Source organism: Melanerpes formicivorus, unplaced genomic scaffold, assembly GCF_026170545.1.
Source record: "Melanerpes formicivorus ecotype bairdi unplaced genomic scaffold, bMelFor1.0.p_v2 SCAF_6, whole genome shotgun sequence".
NCBI classification, from domain to species: domain Eukaryota; kingdom Metazoa; phylum Chordata; class Aves; order Piciformes; family Picidae; genus Melanerpes; species Melanerpes formicivorus.
In genome coordinates, this window is record NW_027142358.1 from 4,820,730 (window position 1) to 4,839,840 (window position 19,111).

The 19,111-nt window shown below is 41.0% G+C and overlaps 1 protein-coding gene across 5 annotated transcripts in view; it reads right to left on the reverse strand.

Moving 5' to 3' along the window:
• ADD3 (adducin 3) overlaps positions 1-19,111 on the reverse strand; it is a 111,069-nt gene that overhangs the window by 65,786 nt on the left and 26,172 nt on the right. For 3 of the 5 annotated variants that reach the window (XM_068139403.1, XM_068139408.1, XM_068139401.1), the window contains exon 2: positions 9,226-9,274. The exons of the other annotated variants lie outside the window; for them this stretch is intronic. The gene's annotated coding sequence lies outside the window, so the exon portion shown is untranslated. The remainder of the gene's footprint in view (positions 1-9,225; positions 9,275-19,111) is intronic. 5 annotated transcript variants of the gene reach the window in all.

Consider the following 19,111-nt stretch of genomic DNA (forward strand, 5'->3'; position numbering starts at 1 on the left):
TACATCCTGTTCAATGTTGTGCCAATCATGTACAAAGACAGGAGAAAACTCAGACTGGGTAAATTTCATAGAAGAAACAGACCATGCCACATTAAGCAAAAAAACTAAGCTTCTAAGCTTCACCTACATCTTGTTGTCAGAACTTGACCAAAACTGAGCTAACACTCACATCTAAGTTAATGTGTTGGCAGCCATAGATTTTTGGCTACATACAAACCATTTAGTGGCCTAGATGCAGTACAGCTAATCTCAGTTCACTTTTTTTACAATCCAATTGTTTATTGACATCTAAAATCTACACTCCTGTACAGTATACTGTTTCTGGATAATAAATATTCACTTTTCACAGTAAATTGTTCTGCAACAAGGTGAATATGGGTTGTTTTTTTTCCAACATTTGATACCACTGCCAGGTTCAGTTCTGCAAGATGAAGAAGAGAAAAAAGGGGAGACCCAGTTAATTGCATGTGCCACACCATAAGGCTAAAGACCAACTATTTGAAAAGTACACATGCAGTTCTCAAATCATGAGATAAACCATGTGTCCACATGTTTACCAGTTTTGTGGTCTTTGTTCCTCATGAAACCTACCAACTTGCCTGTACAGACCTGCTAGCTTGTGGTACCCTGACTATCTCTGGAATGCTTTTAATATAATGAAATTGTGTTTGCCTACTCCCCTGCCTCTGATCCTGCTGCACTTAAGTAACAGATCACAGTTGCCAGATCACTGTTGTCACATGCATTTACCTTAAGATCCAGAGAAGGGCAACGAGGCTGGTGAGAGAGGCCTCGAGCACAAGCCCTATGAGGAGAGGCCAAGGGAGCTGGGATTGTTTAGCCTAGAGAAGAGAAGGCTCAGCGAAGACCTTATTGCTCTCTACAACTACCTGAAAGGAGGTTGTAGCCAGGTGGGGGTTGGTCTCTTCTCTCAGGCAGCCAGCACCAGAACAAGAGGACACAGTCTCAAGCTGTACCAGGCGAAGTTTAAGGTTGAGGAATGGAGAAAGTTCAGAGACAGTTGTTAGCCATTGGAGTGGGCTGCCCAGGGAGGTGGTGGAGTCACAGTCCCTGGAGACGTTCAAAAAGGGATTGGACATGGCACTTGAAAGCCATGGTTTAGTAGTCATGAGGTCTTGGGTGACAGGGTGGTCTTGATGATCTCTGAGGTCTTTTCCAACCTTACTGATTCTACAATCTCTTGGGGCAAATGTTATCTACTCCTAGCAATCTGCTAGCTACTACTTTTTGGGTTCTAAAACCTTTTTCTACTATTTCAATTCAAGACCAGTTCTCAAAATATCACTTAAAGTGAAGTTCCTACAATAAAAGTCTCCCAGGAAACTCAGCTTGGATACAAATGATTTAGTTTTCATTCTGTACCTTATCTTCACCAAGCACTTTTACTTTCAGTCATCTATCAGCTCTCCAGTCTGTCTGGCAGAACATCCATTTCTGATGTACATGAAATGATTCAATTTAAATGACTTATTATAGGCTCTCATACCTTTAGGAAATTGTTTCTCAATCTCTTTTGGCCAGACTTATTATACTTTTAAATTTAATTTGCAAGAGATTTTCTCCTTCCTGTTTTCTTTGGAGAAAGCTTCAACTTCTGAAAGATGTCTTCTTTCCAAGAGATTCCCTAACTCTGCTATATATTAACAAAAACATAGAAACAAGCAACAAAAAAGTTAGAAGCCTTTGGTAGATGGCACATTTTATGCAACTAATTCACAACATTTAAGGAGCTGCTTTACTACCTGCAAGCTTCAACTTTGCAACAAGCATTCTCATTTTTATGGCTAGCAAAGGTAGAAGGCGGGCATGGAAAGTGCTGTGTTCAGTTCTCCAGCTGAGGTGTTCCCAAAGAACTTTTGGTTCAGCCATACAAACATACTTATTTGGAGCTAGCTAAGAACCAGTTCTGCTATCCCAGACCTTATATGCCAACAAACTCAGTGTGAAGCCACTGCCTCCTACAAGCTTGAGACTGGTATCAACAGGCTTCCTCCTCTGAAACCACTCAAGAAGTTTCCTCATTATGTACCTTCATGGTAGCAGATTACTACTTCAAACATCAAGGTTATTTGTTCAATGTATTCTAACCAGGATCAAAAGTACGGTGAGTAACAATGATTCAGATCATGTGCTTCGTAGTTTTAAAAGTTTTTCAAAAGGAACATGTATTAAAAGACTGTAAGCAGGATACAGAAGGGTTTGCTTTGTTGTCCTCACATGTAACATTTGGGGGCTTGATTGCTTTAGTTTACAGAAGAATTAACTCAATCTTAAGTTATAGCCTATGCCAAATATAAATGGTCTATTGTCATTTTTATAATTAAGGATGGTTAGCTGAGAGTAAACACATTTGATTCCACAGTCATCATTCACTGATTCATGTAGCTGCACTACTGGTAATCCAGAAACATGGATAAACTGAACTTCAAAGAAGCAGTTATGGATGACTTATTACCTGTATAGACAAGCTTCAAACTGAACCATCTGCCATGAAACCCTACTTGCCTCTGTTAATGTGGGTTTCATGTCTCTGGGCAATCACAGAAACTATTGACCCCAGAAAACAGTTCATGAATGCAAAGCATGAAGAAACCAGACTTGCACTTATGCTGTGCTAGTGGTTTTATCCTCATCCTCCTTCAACCAAAACTCTCCTCAGCCTAAAGATGACAACACAAATCATGTTTCCTAGCACTCTACACTGATAACCAACAGAAACCATAGTGTTGGAAAGTCTCAGTTAACAGTATAAACACTTTAGGAAGAACAGAATTAAGGAAGTGTGGCAGCAAATAACTTGACTGACATAGTTGTGTACCTTGGCATGTCAGATTAAAACTAAGCCAAGGCTTAAAACTACTTCCACATTTAGACTGTTTTCTGTGAAGAATTACTGGTCATTAACAGATAAAAACACTTCATGTTACTACAACAGAACTGTTGCAAAGTAAATCCAGCTTCAGCAGAGGGGAAACAAAAGGCTGTGTGTTTATTAAACTGACTATCTAAACATCAACATTTGCTAAGAAGATGGTCATCACTGGGTACAGTTCAACGAGTGAAGAGGGGGAACAAAATTGAGTGAAGGGAGCTGTCACTGAAATTATTTCCATCAGTATAGAGTGTGAGAGAGTTTTAAGGCTTAGAATGTCTTTGGGTTTTTATCCAGCCTACTCTGGCGTGGCTTTATTTGTAAGATGAGTGGAGTGAATGAGGAGTAAGTGTTGAAATACTGATTTTTTTCCAGTCTCCACTGTAAAGCTCATTGCTGTGACTGTCAAACAGACTTACTCCTGAGCTCAGGAGCAATTAAGAAAAAATAAGCACAATGTGGTAAAGATAGGGTGACATAATTAACCCCATTTTGTTAATAGCTATAATGCAAGCAAAATGGAATACTTTTGCCTTTTGGAGACAATATTTAATTTATGCTAGATCTCTTCTCTTGTACTTAAAAACTTACTGGGTTTTGAGATAAAACAGCCTGCAATTTCTAGTCAGCATTTCCAGCTTTAATTCCAGCATCACATAGAGAGTGTTGAAAACCTGAGCCCCACATCACAAGCTACTGAATAATTGTATGAACTGCCTTTTTTGCAGAGCTCTTTGTTAATTCATAATTAACAGGATTTGATAACACAATCTGTACTACTAAACTCTAACAGCCTGCTTGCATCAACTGAAAAAGGACAAGTTATATTTGGTGAACTCCAGAGCTCCAAAGCATCTCTCCCATGCCCAATAGCACCCACTCCTACAATGCCGTCTGGGGATGCCCACCAAGCTCCTCTGACCCCTTTTGTAATCAGAGACTTCACATGAACCTTGTTCTCTTCCTCCCTCCTGCCTTGCATGAAGTTACTTTATCACAAAGACCGGGGAATCTGACAGGGAGTGAGATATAGAAACTTATCTGCTGCCAGCAAACTGTTTCCACAATAGAGGCATCGGAAAGGGAAAACGGCAGAGAGCAATCCAACACTCTTCAACACCTTCCAAGCACTTGTGTGAATTAAAAAAAGTTATGGGGAAGCACCAAAAATTCAGGATATTAACATTTAAAAATAAAGCCTCCAAAATATACACTAGCTGGGAGAACCTGAATGTCTTTTCCTACATCCACAGCAGAAGTAATGCCTTCAGAAACTCTGCACAAAGCCAAAGATTAGCACCATGCCACAGGCAGAATTCTTGCTTTGAGCACCATGTTCACATCTGAAAAGGTTGCATGAATTTGGATAAGCCCTCCTTAGTATTAAGAATCATAGAAGAAACACCAATTCTGAAAGTATCCTAGATTGATGTTTTCCTGTTTTAATTTAAAAGCTTCCTCATCCTTAATTACTAAGTTGTTCTCCTCCAGCTTTCCACCACAGTGGGAGAAGCACTGCAAGGGCACAAGCTTAGGCTGATCAGGACAGAGAACTTTTGGGGCCTGGCTCTTTTGAGACAGGACAATCATCACTTGGTGCTGAGGATACGGAGAACCAGGTTCTATTCTGTAAAGTCAATCCACATTAAAAATTATGGTGGTCTTAAAATAATAATAATTAAATACACACCCACCAACACATAACTCTTTCATTTTAGTAAATCAACAGGAGCTACAAACAACGCAAGAGCTTTTCCAGGAGAAAGGCAAAAACTAGAAACCTGGAACAGGATCTCCTCTTGTCCTTTTTTTTTTTTTTTCTTTTAATGTATTCTCTCCAATTACTTTAGCTTGCACAATAAACATCCCACATTGTATTTCATAGTTTTTTATGAGTACCTGGGCAGAGCTCCAGTACTTTGATGCAACTGCTCACAATGAACAGCTCAGTTAAGCGTGAGCACTACCCCTAGCAGGGAAAGCTGGAGAGGTGTAGGAGATAGAGCTTTGTTGTCATGTCCAGTACAGGACGGGGTTGAGGCTGGCCAAGTAAATAAGAATAGAGCTCCTGAAAGTTTCTTTACCTCAACAGGGAAAGTCTAACAAAGGAAGGCCTCCAGAAAAAGACAGCTGTCTTCACAATGAGTGCGGTTATCTTTTTCCCATGTGAGTAAGAAGAGTGCAGACATTGTACGAATAAATATTACCACCTGCACCTACAAATATTTAGTGAGAAGATTAAGTCAAAGAAGACTTTTCTGTATTAATGCTTTTCATACTAGGAAACAAAGAAAAAGTTTCAGACATTCACTGTGGAGAATAAGGCATCAGATTACATGAATTTGAAATGTGCATGAGCCCAACTGTGTGTTCAGTTTTGTTTGCTGTCAGACTACAAGATCAACCTCTTCTTACAATTTACTGGAGATGGACTTTTAAGTTAGAAATACACTTTTGTCTCAGGTATTTTGCTTCCTCATTCATGCCAACAGGATTATGTAGAGTCACTGACACTTGAAGAGCACCTGCTGGGTGAGTTAAGTGGCCTCAGTTAAAGACATGACCAAAATATGGAAATTCACCCTGATCATGGGACTCGGAGGGAACAAAGTGACATTTAACAGCAGAATCTCAGGCCTACAGGGTGCTAGAGTATGGTTCTGACAGAGCTGAAAATTGAGAGAAGATGAGAAACTTGTCTTCCCACCTTTGCATGAAATACTACACATCCAGGAGCGAACACTTAACTACTAAGTTTCCTTTGCTCAAGCCTAGAAAGGGATGTGCTTAAAGGGATTCTGAGCCACTGTTAATCCCAATTCCTCCTTGCTGGACTGGAAGGGTGAGCGAGGGCTGGAAGGAAAGTGGAGACAGACGTGTTGAAAGATGCATTGGTGCAGGGGGGAAGCATTCAAGAACATGCTTAAAATAGTTTCACAAACAACATCTAGTCACTCTAGGCTTAGAAAGGCCAAGGGCTCAAAAACAACACTGAAACAGCCTGGTTAAAAACATGACTTTCACAAGTGCTGCTACAGTGATCCTGCCAAACACACATCCCCATACCCTCTCTGTGTGTGCATAAATAGAGGACTAGGACACTAAAGAGTGACATTGAGTAGGGTAGAGAAAAATTTGGGTGAACTCCACATTGGTGATATGCAAAAATACTTTGGTAACTGTTCTCCCCTGGGATGATAGGTTGGACGCGATGATCTTGAAGGTCTCTTCCAACCTGGTTTATTCTACTCTATCTTGACCTCTTCAGTAGTAGTGTAAAGGGGATTTGAGAGGTTTGATTTCTAGCAAAATGAGTACTGTTAACTAGGGTATTAAAACGTTCCTTGTATCAGAGAAAAACGTTAAAAGCCATTTTTGAAAAGGCAATTTCACAAGCTTGAAGTACAGTTTTGTTAGATGGTTCCAGAAAATGGCCCCAACAGGTCCCTTGAATGTTTTAACAGTCTAAGCTTTCCTCACACAAGCCACATGGGACAACAGGACCTGAAGGGAGTGTACCTGACCAACAGCTAAAAAATCAACACTGAAAAATCAACACTGAATTTTACTTAACCAGGTTAAATGGTTTGGGGTAATGCAGCCAGCCTTTCTATTTCAGGGAGAACTAGGGGGTTTGTTTTAAGACAAATTCAGGTGATAAATTTGAATACAGGTTTAGATTAATCTGTCATTGTAATATATTTTTATACTCTTTGTTTTCAGGCTGTTTCTGAGGGCAGGAAATAAAAAGGCAGTCATCTTAGTGCCTTCTCCCATCATTATAATGCAATACTCCAGATCAGAGTTGCCAAATAAGCTTCTAAACACCAAGGTTATGTTCTTCATCATCTGTGGCTCTGCCTCTCAAGTGAGCTCTACTCACATTAAAAGGGCCAGGGGCTGTCCTCAGGCATAGCCCCCTCTCTTTGAAGATGAAGCCCCAGCTACATTTTATGGGAAAGACCTCTGGGTTCATACCTTTGCCAAACTGTGTAGCAGGTTTAAACAATTATGCAAGACTCTGGATTTGAATTCCAGGTTCCTCTTACTCAGTCTCAAGTTTTAAAAACAATATTTTTCTTTCTTCTAGGGCATTCCTGAAAGAAGTGTTCTAAATAGTGATGATACAAAGTCATTAAAGAAACAAAAAAAAGTCAGAGTTTAAACAGTGTTCACAGATTATGAATAAAGAAACCCTTCCCATATGGAAAAGTTTTGTAGAAAATGACATTTCTTTTCAATAGGAGTTAATCAGAAAGGCAGTAGAGAATTCTGACTGCTTCAGAGAGAGGAGAATCAAAGCTCCTGGGATATGTTACACAAAAGAGCAATTGCAAAGAAGGAAGAACAGTTTCTTCTGAAACTTAACTATTAGCTGTTTTCTGAAATGGCTGAGAAAGTCTGCAGTTTGGAGCCAGCCACATGTTACTTATCAATGTTTCAATGCAGGGTAAGAAAGGCCATGTCTGGTTCCTTTTGCAATAGGGAAAAAAAAAAATAATCTCTTTTGAAGTCCTCTGAGGAACTGATCAGGGAGAAAGTGTCAGGAAAAGAACCTTGACAGGTTTTGCACAGTGAGGGGTAAAAAAAAAATGTCTGGAGCAAAATCTCTTGTCTGAATTGGGCAAAGAGATAGAAACCTCTCCTTCATCACAGGAGACACCAGATAAAGTCTGAGACTCTCTTGTATCTTTTTTCCAGCCACGCATTAATCTTACTGGCAGCCTGCAGGAGAGGCCAGTCCAGCAGGGAAGGGAACACAACCATGCTACAGCTCCATGTGCAGGAGAGTCTCCCAAGAAAACAACTTTTAAACATCCAAACATCACAGAAGACCTCAGTTTAAAGGTGGGAGTGACCACCTGAATTACCTTAAAGCAAAAGTCAAAGGACCAAGATCATTTCTTCACATGAAAGGCATTGATACACACATCACTGCCAGCATCACTGTTCTGCTTAGGGGCAGCTTCTCTCTCCTGCATTTTTAATTCTGTGCAAATAACTAACCTGAGAAGTTCCACATCACATGAAGTGTAGTTACTCACCAGCAGGTTAAGAACTACACACATTTCATTTTCACCACCACTGTCACTCTGCCCTTTCTTTTGAATTCCCACTCTCTTGAAAACATCAAAAAGAAAAACACCCATTATTTTTTCCCCTCCTCAAAGTTAAATGCTTGATATATGCAGCCTCTAAAAGCTGTATTAGAATACTGAGAGATTGCTCCTATAGATGACGTACTCTTAATTGGGGCAAACTACTTTTGCATGTGTGGCATAAGCAACTTATTCTGTTAAAAATACACAAACTTAGTATTAACTCATCAGGGTAGAAAGCTCCAGAATTCACTACACCACTCCTCAAACATCATGTATTCTCAGGGGAAAAAGGCAGCTCAACACAATCTGAAGTACACAGAAGGACGCAGTAAGCACCTGCCATTGTCTTTGCATTCTGATACAGCGAATGTTTTGACTACTTCCTTACTTGTGCCTCAGAGCATTGCATTTGCAGGGATTATTTTAATACAGCCTTTTTAGTTACTTAAGAAGCATGAAAACCTAAGTTGTAACACTGTCTTATTTTAATCAAGGGATGGGAAGCTATATAAAAACACTGGTAAAAACCAAAATCAACCACCTACAATCTTTACCTAGGGATTCTAGTACCTAATGTCTTAAGACATTGCACACTGTTTGCCACCTACTCGTATGAAAATGGAAGCCACAACACAGTAACACTTGTAAGAAAATAGCCAGAACTTCTGGAAAACGGTATGAAACAAACAGTTCTTCACTTGTGAAATACAGATTACTGCTCAGGTCTTTCTGCCTTCATATTCCTCTGCGTCTGTAGGAACTGTACATGTAATTGTTAGACAACGTGCTCAAGTCTGCTGATTATTGTGATGAATGTCAAAGCTTCAAGAACCACATTCACTTATAGCTGATGATATTTATTGTCAGCTAGCCAGTGCACCCATTTGTACAACTAAGTCATATCCACCCCACTGCATCCGGAAGTTGTAGGACACCTTGATATCCTTGCACATAAAAGTTCCATTGCATATCTAGAGCAAATACTATGCAGTATTGTTCAGACTCTTGCACACACACCAAAACTAAAGTATGATTTCATCCCATAAAAGCTTTTTGCACAACATATGAGATTAATGTTATTGTAGGTTGGGTTTTTTGTCTGTGCTTTAATCCAAATGCTCTAAAGCAACCATTTGCTGATTCAGTACCCCTCCTCCCCCTTAAAATCATTACACTAAATAATGAGCAAGAACACAGTCAAGAAGTCAGGCAGTAAAGTGTTTTAGGTACCTTGATTTTTTTTCTCCACAGCTCTCCTTGCTCCTGTAATGTCTTTGACCTATAAAAGAAAAGAAATTACTGACTCCTTTTCAATATTACTGGAATATACTGTACACTTAAAGTGCCAGAAAGCATTAAACACACAGTTTTTGAACTCTTCTTTCAGAATATTTCCTTGAATTACATTTTACTTTGCATTATATCATAACATTCTTCACATATAAAAATCTCAGGAGGTAAGTCTCATTTAAGAGCACCTAGATGGGAATCTCACCATTTTGCCTCATGCACACCAGGTTACAAATCAGAAGGTAAAATCCAGCCCACCTGCCTTATTTTTAAAGCAGAGCCTAACAGCCAGAATTCCTCTTCATGGCCAGCAGAAGTTGAACTTTAGAGCACTCACTATGCTGCTGAGCAGGCCAGCTCTGGTCGGGTGGGGAGCCAGGAAAAAGAACACAGTACTGCCCTTTGAAGGCTGACAACTGCTGGTGTGCAAAGTTCATAAGGAAACAAGTGCCTTGTCCTGACCCTTTCCCACCAGTGAGCAGCTCTGTGTTTTCCTCTTGCCTTTAACTTCTAACACGCAAGTAAAACAAGTAAATAGAATAGCAATTGTTTACTTCCATCATCTTTTGTCTTCTCACAGCCTTTGAGCACAAGTCACCATTAACCAAACCTGACAAATATATTTCTACCATCTTCCCTTTTCCCTCAACCATTCCTCTGAGGAAAAACAGTTATTTCCTGGGAGACAGGGACCAAGAGCCAGACTTCCTGATTTCACACATGCATACAAAACATATGCTACCTTCTTTTTTTAAGATCTATATGTTGCAAATTAAGCATTTTATGAATTGTGTAAACATGGAGCTCAGCCTATCATCAGGCACAGGCAGCACTTCTCACCAACCTGTTAACCCGTTTTTACTCACTAGGTTGTAGCAGCATCTTTCAATCACTACCTTCTCCTTTTTATTATAGAATAGAATTAACCAGGTTGGAAGAGACCAAGATCATCGTGTCCAACCTATCATCCAACACCACCTAATCAACTAAACCATGCAACCAAGCACCCTATCAAGTCTACTCCTAAACACCTCCAGTGATGGTGACGCCCCCACATCCCCAGGCAGCCTATTCCAACGGGCAATCACACTTTCTATGAAGAACTTCCTAACCACCAGCCTAAATCTCCCCTGCCACAGCTTGAGACTATGTCCTCTTGTTCTGGTTGCCTGGGAGAAGAGACCAACCCCCACTTGGCTACAACCTCCCGTCAGGTAGTTGTAGAGAGCAATAAGGTCTGCCCTGAGCCTCCTCTTCTCCAGGCTAAGCAACCCCAGCTCCCTCAGTCTCTCACAGAACTTGTGCTCGAGGTTCCTCACCAACTTTGTTGCCCTTCTCTGGACACATTCCAGCAAGTCAACATCCTTCCTGAACTGAGGGGCCCAGAACTGGATGCAGGACTCAAGGTGTGGCCTAACCAGTACAGTGTACAGGGGCAGAATGACCTCCCTGTTCCTGCTGACCACACTGTTCCTGATACAGGCCAGGATGCCATTGAATTATTATTCTTTCATGACTTGAGTACAGGACCCTCAAGCACTACTGTTTAGGTCTTCCCAGTACATTGTACTACAAGCACTTGCCCAGTCTCAAGACTTCAGCAGGCTGGCTACCTCATTCCCCAGCACTGCTAAAAGATGGATTATTCAGAGTTTTCTAGGAACTTCAGCAGTAAAGAATTGACTTCCAAAAAAAGCGTGCACAAAAAGAAGGCAGGTACAGTTATACAAAGTACTGTAAGACATGACTGTCACGAGACACTCTGAAGCAAAAGAAAAATCCCAAAGATTCCAAGGCAACCATGGTTAAAACAAGATGTTACTGCCTGTGTGCTCACATTGTGTTTTCCCTGAATTGCCTTGTTACAGAAAGTCAGCTCTCTGCTCCCTTGAAAAATAGATGTTGCCATAAATATGGCATTATTACATAACATATAATCAGCATTACTACAGGTAAACAGCCACAAACCTATTTCATCTACTTTTAGATCTGACAGGAATACAGATGTGTGGGACAGAATTGGCTCTAGCCAGGTGCTCTGCACGAGGCTTGGGTATATTTGCTTCTTTTGCTCTCCTGCCAACTGCTCCCTGGCAGAGCAGCACATGAAGAGGTGGCAAGCGACTGGGGAAAGAGAAGGAAGCGTATTGGCATCAAACTGCCATGTTAGAGCAGAAGCCCTCCAGGGCATCAGGAATTTAAACACTTTAACGTGACTGTTTATTCTTGGCACGAGTACAGTTTATTTTTCATCTACTTCACAGTGCTAGAGATAAGGGACTGCTATTTCTATGCAAGTTCCCGATATGTTATTTTAAGCACAGCCATCACCCGCCAGAAGAGAAGCATCTTGCAGGCTAGCAGCTACTGTTTCTAGAGGGCCACTAGACAGACCACTCTCAGACAGGAAAATTTTAAATTCTCTCCAATTTTGCCATCTTCAAGACTAACAGCAGTGGTTGCCAGAACACAGATGCCTATTTATGATGGTGTTTATCATTGCTTCAGCCCCACTAGAGCTGCATGGCACTGCTCGCTCCTACGGAGGACACTGTGGCCCCAAGTAAGAGATGGACAGCTTACCTGTCTGTCCCCCCACCTCTGGGGGCTGGACAAGTTGGAGACCCTACAGAAAGGAGACAGTACAGGAAACAGCTGAAGCCATGATCTCTGGCTCAAGCACCATATGCTTTCAAGCAGATTTTTCTGGCCTTTTTCTTTTTCACAACCCTTCTCCCAAGTACCACTTGATGCACTTCCACAGGCTCTTCCTCCCTTCCCAACTCAAAATTCTCATCATTACAACCACCCAAGCAACAAACCAACAACACACCCTTGACAACCTTGAAACTAGCATGCCATGATGTAATTCACCCCACTTAATCCACCAGGGTCTTTTCATCCCACTCTACCCCACCCTTTGAATAAGGGCAAGAAATGTAGACACTGGCCAGCAGCCATCCTCACTGTGCTTAGCATTCTTCAGGTCACCTTCACAGCTCTTAGTCCTCAAATAAATGCCTGTGTCACCAAAATAATTATATTATCTGCATGCTTTATTACTGGATGTATCAAGACTGGGAAAAAAAAAAGAAAGTCTGAGAAGAAAAGAATTTCACACAGTAAAGAACCAACTCAAAAGCAGCTCTTTCAGTTATTTCCCTGATCTGAGGCAATCTTGGATGAGTTAATTCAGAAGAGGGATGGATTTTTAACTCAAGATATGGCAGCAGACAACTCTTAGAACGTGAACAGCTTCAGAAGAAGCTGGACTACAGCTGAATTAATTCAAATGTCAAATATCAGACATTACACAAATCCTAATAGGACGCTGGAAAAGAAAGCACAAATTAAATGTTAAATAAGGGCTGTAGGACAAAAGGATTTGTGTGTGTGTGTGTATCAGAGATTTCTCTCTTTGAGAATTGGGTATTTGAGAGCTAGCTGTCCCCCACTCAGAGAAGCAACATTTTAAAGCTGCATCCAGAAACTATGAGCAACCAGTGATAGATGGTCATGGAACTGATGGGATATCCCCAAAGAAACATCCCCTGGAATGAAAATAAAACCTTCAACTACTCATTACAATATATGCTGGTCAACCATTAGGAAAATACACTGCTGGTTTGAATCCAAATCTTGAGTACAAAAAGTAAAGCCCTAGTAAATATTTAAGAGATGTTTGAGTCTTAAACTGAAGAGCTGGCAACTATTTTTTTTCCTCTTTTAAACAAACAAAACCATCAAAAGATTGTGCAATTCTAAGAGCCCTTAAGGAAACAATTGGGAATTTTTCATAACATGGCATTTCCTTATACCACTGACCACAGGAATGCAAACAGTTCCACCAAAAAGAGATTTCTTCATTGGAAACAACTGACAATCTAACCACGTTTCCATCTTTTCCACTCTCAGGGCTCAGCATACAAAAGAGATGATATAATAGAATACAGAAGTCTCATACCAGGGCCACAAGATAGCTTTCCTGAACCTCAGCATCTGAGAGACTTTACAAGAATGTATTTTCTGAGGGTTAGAAAGAGAACTTGTTTAATTCTTTAGCACCTCTTCTAATTTATTTTTACACTGTAATTTCTATTGATTTGTTGGATTTTTCCCAAAATACTTTCAGCATCTCTATCACCCAGAAACACACCTCTAGCCCCCAACCATAGCTCAGTGTATCAGTCCTGCAGCATTCCCTTATAGCAAGTTGAGTAACAACCCTTCTTACCATGTGGATGAAAAAACTATCCCCTTGGGCTGGATTTGGCTGGGATAGAGTTAATTTTCCTCACAGTTGCTAATATGGGACTGTGTTTTGGATATCAGTGCTGTTTCCAGCACAAAATTCGGAGATGTTTTAGCTATTACAGAGTCACAGAATTATTGAGACTGGAAAAGACCACTGAGATCATCAAGTGCAGCCTATGATCTAACACCTTGACATCAGCTAAACCATGCCACCAAGTGTCACTTCCAATCTTTTCTTTAAAAACCTTTTCTTAAAGACTGACTTAATCACCTCCCGGGGCAGTCCATTCCAGTGCCTATTGCTGAGCAATGCTTACAGAGTCAAGGCCTTTTCTGCCGCTCACACCACCAGCAAGTACACTAGGGGTGCACAAAAAGGTGGGAGGGGACACAGCAGAGATAGCTGATCTCAGTTTAAATGGATATTGTATGCTACATGACATCATGCTCAGCATATAAAGCCAGGGAAAGAAGGAGAAAAGAGCAAAGAGAGGGATGGTGTTTGTCTTCCCAAGTAACTGTGACATGCAACAGAGCCTTGCTCTCGTGGAGACAGCAGAACGCTTGCCTGTCACTGAGAAACAGACAATTAATTCCTTCTTTTGCATTGCTTGTATATGTGGCTTCTGCTTCACCAGTTAAAATGTCTTTATCTCAACTCACAAGTTCTCATTTTCACTCTTCTCATTCTCTCTCTCCCATTCCACTAGAAAGACAGTGAGCAAGCAGCTGTGTGGGGCTTAGTTGCCCACTGGGGTTAAACCATGACACACCTATGGCAGCCTAATGAGTAGACTTCCTCACCAGCCTCTCTGTTTGGATTATTTGAGCACTGCCAACTGACACTATGAATCCCCCCACCAACTGAACGGGAAATGTTGGTGTATGGGTATGAGCAATAGCACTCTAAGTACTTACAGTCTACCAGCCTTCAGACTCTGCATGAGACCAAGTATCAGAGGTACCCTAAGGGAAAGGCAAGACAGGCCTTATAAAGGGACTTCATTTTTCTGACAGCTAATTAACAAGTCATTCTCAGGGAGAAGGCAATTTACACCCTGTGCTGAGCTCCATGCTGCAGAGAGAAAAACTGAACATAAGCAATGATAAAAAGAGACTATGATCAGAATTCAGGAAGGCACCAGATGTGCTAAAAGGTACTAATCATTGGCACCCTGACAAATATCTGTCATTGCAAATTTGCAACTCAATTAAGCCAAGATTTGAATCAGGGTTACAACTGTTCTTAATTTTCTCCATTGCATCTGAAGGAAAGCAAGAGAACCAAGTAATAAAAACAGAGCTGAAATGTGCTGCAAAGAAACCAAATTGTTTTCAAAAGGAAAAACCAAAACAAAACCCATGAAAGACAAAGCTTTATGGAGTTAGCATGCCAAACAAGTCCAGAATTTTCAAAAGACAGACAAATGTCTTAACTTCAGATAAAGATGTTAAAAGACTTGGCTTGCGTGCGAGAGTGTTTGCAATCTATGGCAGAGGGATTATTACCCTAGTAGCCAAGGAAACCATTCCTCTAATTACAAGATTTCCAATTCTGCAATTCCCCTTTTAGGGGGAAATGTGGAAAAGTCCTTGATGCTCTTCAAATAGAGAATGGGATAAGGCTTTGGGGTCCCATACATAGACAAAGAGGGCCACAAGGCTTTGACAATCAACTTGCTCTAGAGGCACTGTGGAGGGAGAGATCATCATAAACAAAACATGTCTATGCTGCACTTTAATCTTTTGAGATGATAAATGCATTTGCCATTGCAAATCCCCCATGATGTTTTCACACACAAAACCATTTATCAGGAGTTAACTGAACAGGAAGCTAAAAGTTTCAAGCTAGGCTTTATCTGAACTATTGCATCTCTTCATCTTTTCTTTCAAAGACATGCACACTGAACTCTTGAAGAGCTGACCTTTCATCACAGCATGCTTTTGGAGAGCTCAGCTTTTCTACAGTTACAAACCTATGAACCCTCCCTTCCTTTCTAGATGACGTTGAAGATGTAAACACAAATTATATGAAGAAGTAGCTTGGCTTAATTACACAGCAAAAATTATCTTCCCGTTTATCTTAACTAGATAACCAAAACCATCCACATCAGGTGATATACTAAAAGACTGTTCTGAGATTTTAAGTCTACTGAAAAACTATAATTTTTCTTACTGTCAGGGAAAAATGTACACCAAAAGCTTTTCAGTTGAAATCCTACTGGTGATGCTATAGAGAGGTACCCAAACTCTGCAGACTGCAAGGCAAGGCAGTAGTTGGACCACACCACGTATTTCCACAATTAGAACACAGCAATATTAAGCCACACAAGAAAATATTTGCTGGTTTTCATCAAAATTAACAGTTCATTTCTATTTTTGCCTGCAGTCACTGAACCAAGATGCATGCTCAGAAGAGCAAGGCACTACTGGGCAGAGACCACATAACATTCATGCTCAAGCTGCGTTGGCACTACAGTCAGTGGAAGTCTGGTGTTGGTAAGGAAGCAGAGATGGGATTTTAGGGAGAAAGATTTTCCAGCAGCTTTGATTTGTAACATCTGAAAAGCTTTACTGACTTCTGGCTGAACTAGATACATATGAAAATGAAGATGCTAATTCAAACTTGCTATATTGTTTATCCCATGTTACATTTGTCATCTGACAGAAATCCCAGTACTAAAGGGTCAATTCAGTGTTGTAAATAATACAGAATCATAGAACTGGAAGGGACCTCAAGGATCATCTAGTTCCAACCCCCCTGCAGGGACCCCTCACACTAGATCAGGTTGCTCAGAGCCATATCCAGCCTAGCCTTAAAAATCTCCAGGGATGGGGCTTCCACCACCTCCCTGGGCAACCTGTTCCAGTGTCTCACCACCCCCACAATGAAGAGCTTCTTCCTAACATCCAATCTGAATCTACCCATTTCTAATTTTTGTGGGTTTTTGTTGTCCCACTCCCCCATCCCCCTTTCCATTCCCCCCAGTCCTATCATTACCTGACACCCTAGAAAGTCCCTCACCAGATACTGGCCCCCTTCAGATACTGGAAGGACACAATAAGGTCTCCTAGGAGCCTTCCCTTCTCCAGACTGAATAGCCTCAACTCTCTGGTATCTAATTAATAACCATTTCTCAGCAAGGCTATAAAAGTAGTTTCAGGAGGAGTATTTTAAGTATTGCATTACACAATTTTCACATAAATACAGCCCAAGCAGTGAGAAATGGCAGTTTCAGAAGTCATTAGTTACCAGCAGTCCCCTCCAAGTGAGGAGGTCCCAGCTGACTGGCAGATGTGATGCCCATCTACAAGAAGGGGCAGAAGAACTACAGACTTGTCATTCTGACCTCAGTCTTGGGAGCAGATAATCTTGAATACCATTATGCAGCATGTACAGGACAACCAGGTGATCAGACCCCATCAGCATAGGTCTGTGAAGGGCAGGTCCTACTTGACAAGCTGACCTGCTTAGTGGAGGAAGGAAAGCCTGTGGATGTTGTTCATTCAGATGCGAGTGAAGTAACTGATACTGTTGTCCACAGCACCCTCCTGGAGAAACTGGAGAATGGCTTGGATGCATGGACACATTGCTGGGTCAAAAACTGGCTGGGTTGCTGAGCCCCAGGAGTGGTGGTAAATGGAGATAAATTCAGTTGGTGGCTGGTGACAAGTGGTGCTCCCCAGGGCTCAGCTTTGGGGCCAGTCTTTAATATTTTAAATGTGATCTGCACAGAGGCTTGTGATGCCCCTACTGGAGCAGAACTACTAAGAACTGTACATGCACTGATCATTAAGTATTTTTTCCTCAGCTATAAAGCACCAAAGCCATGATTTATTGAAACAAGCTGTATTTGGAAGTTAAGGTTATGATTTGTTTACAAACTGACCAACTCCACTAGTGAAAGACAAACAGATTTTTATCAGTACTCTTCCTACTTTATTCTGATATTATCAACAGAAATGTGGTCTCTCTATATTCTTTAATGTAAATCACTCTCATGAAGTGCTCACTCCAGCCCCCAAGCCTGAGAAAGTAGAAACCAACTATGTTATTTTTTTTTTAAGGAAGAAAAAAAATCACTTGTTCACTTTTGACTTCTACAAAGCTTAATTCATCCAACCTCCACCCTACCCCTGGGAGCATCTTGTACTTTCCAGCCATCTGGACTATATTTACTTTACTAAGAAGAAAGTTAAAATTGCTCATGAACAAAGAAAAAAACCCTTCCTATCTTCCTGTCTTCTCTGCACAGTTATTTTCTAAGTTCTTGTTTTCTCAAAAAAAAAAAATAATTATGCCCTCTGGGGAACTCAGATCATCTTCCTTGTGACCCCTGCTGAGGTCATACAACCTTCTTCAGGCACCATTTTCTGGTATTGCCTTTTTTCTTTTTAACAAAGTGAAACTACTTTCCTCCTCCTCCCCCCCCCCCCCCCCCCCCCCCCTTCCAGTTTTCAGCTTCACAAAAGCCCTCACAAAGAGCATGAAAATTCACTTATGATGGATTAGGACAGTAGCCATTGTAGCAAAGTGTTTATTTAGACAGTAAAAGTGACAACTCTGCAAATGAACTGAACTACTGCCAAACTAAGATCAGAGACTAATTTTAAGAGGAACATAAACAAATACTCATTTTCGAAGTCACACATTTTGATGGTGGCCCTCCCTCTCCCTGGTAGCTCATTGCTGCTGCAGGACTGCTGCACTTCTCTTCCTCCACCTTCCCTCAAAACGCCGGTGCTGTGACTCCCCTCCCAATGCTGCTGATGTGAGTGTGCCAAGAAAGGCTTGCAGAAAAAGGACAAACTGCAGCAGACAGGCAAGTACCTCCAACTGGTTTTTACTTCCAGCCACATGTTCTTCAAACCCACGTGCTTTTATCTGGGCTGCTGTATAATGCTTCCCTCTTAATGCATTTTATAACCCTATTTTTCAAGGCACACTATCTCTTTCAATCAAGGGCAGTCAATTATAGCTTATCATTAAAAGCTATTTTCAGCTTTATCCTACTCCACTGGACATGCACCAGAAACCTGCATCAAGTTTCAATGGGAGCCAGATAGGCCTCTTTGTTACAGAGGGAATTCACGAAAGCAATGAGCAACGACTGATATGCAGCTAACTTTTTCCTTAGGAATTCAAGGCTCCCAAGCTTTGCGATGCTTGACCCAAACATCTAATTAATTTCAAAATTTAACTCAGTTTAGTGAGGTTAATTTAGCACCTGTGCTAAGGTAAAAAAAACCCCAATGTAGAACTACACAGAAACAAACCAAACATGTGCTAGAATTAGAATACCTTTCTAGAAGGATGATTGCTTAAAGAATTACCTGCTGTTTATTTTGGGGTTAAATCTGAGTTTAATTCAAAGAAGTGACCCTTCAGAGGTGCAATGATACTTGATGTGATCATTAAAGATCTTTTGTTTCTTCAACTGCTCTCCCGGAATACCAAGGAGAAGTTCAATCACAGATGAGCAGGAGGGTACATGCCGCAACCACAGTGAGTTCAGAGTAGGAAGTGCAAAGCGTAAGGAACCACTAATTAAAAGTGTGACAAAGTAACTAC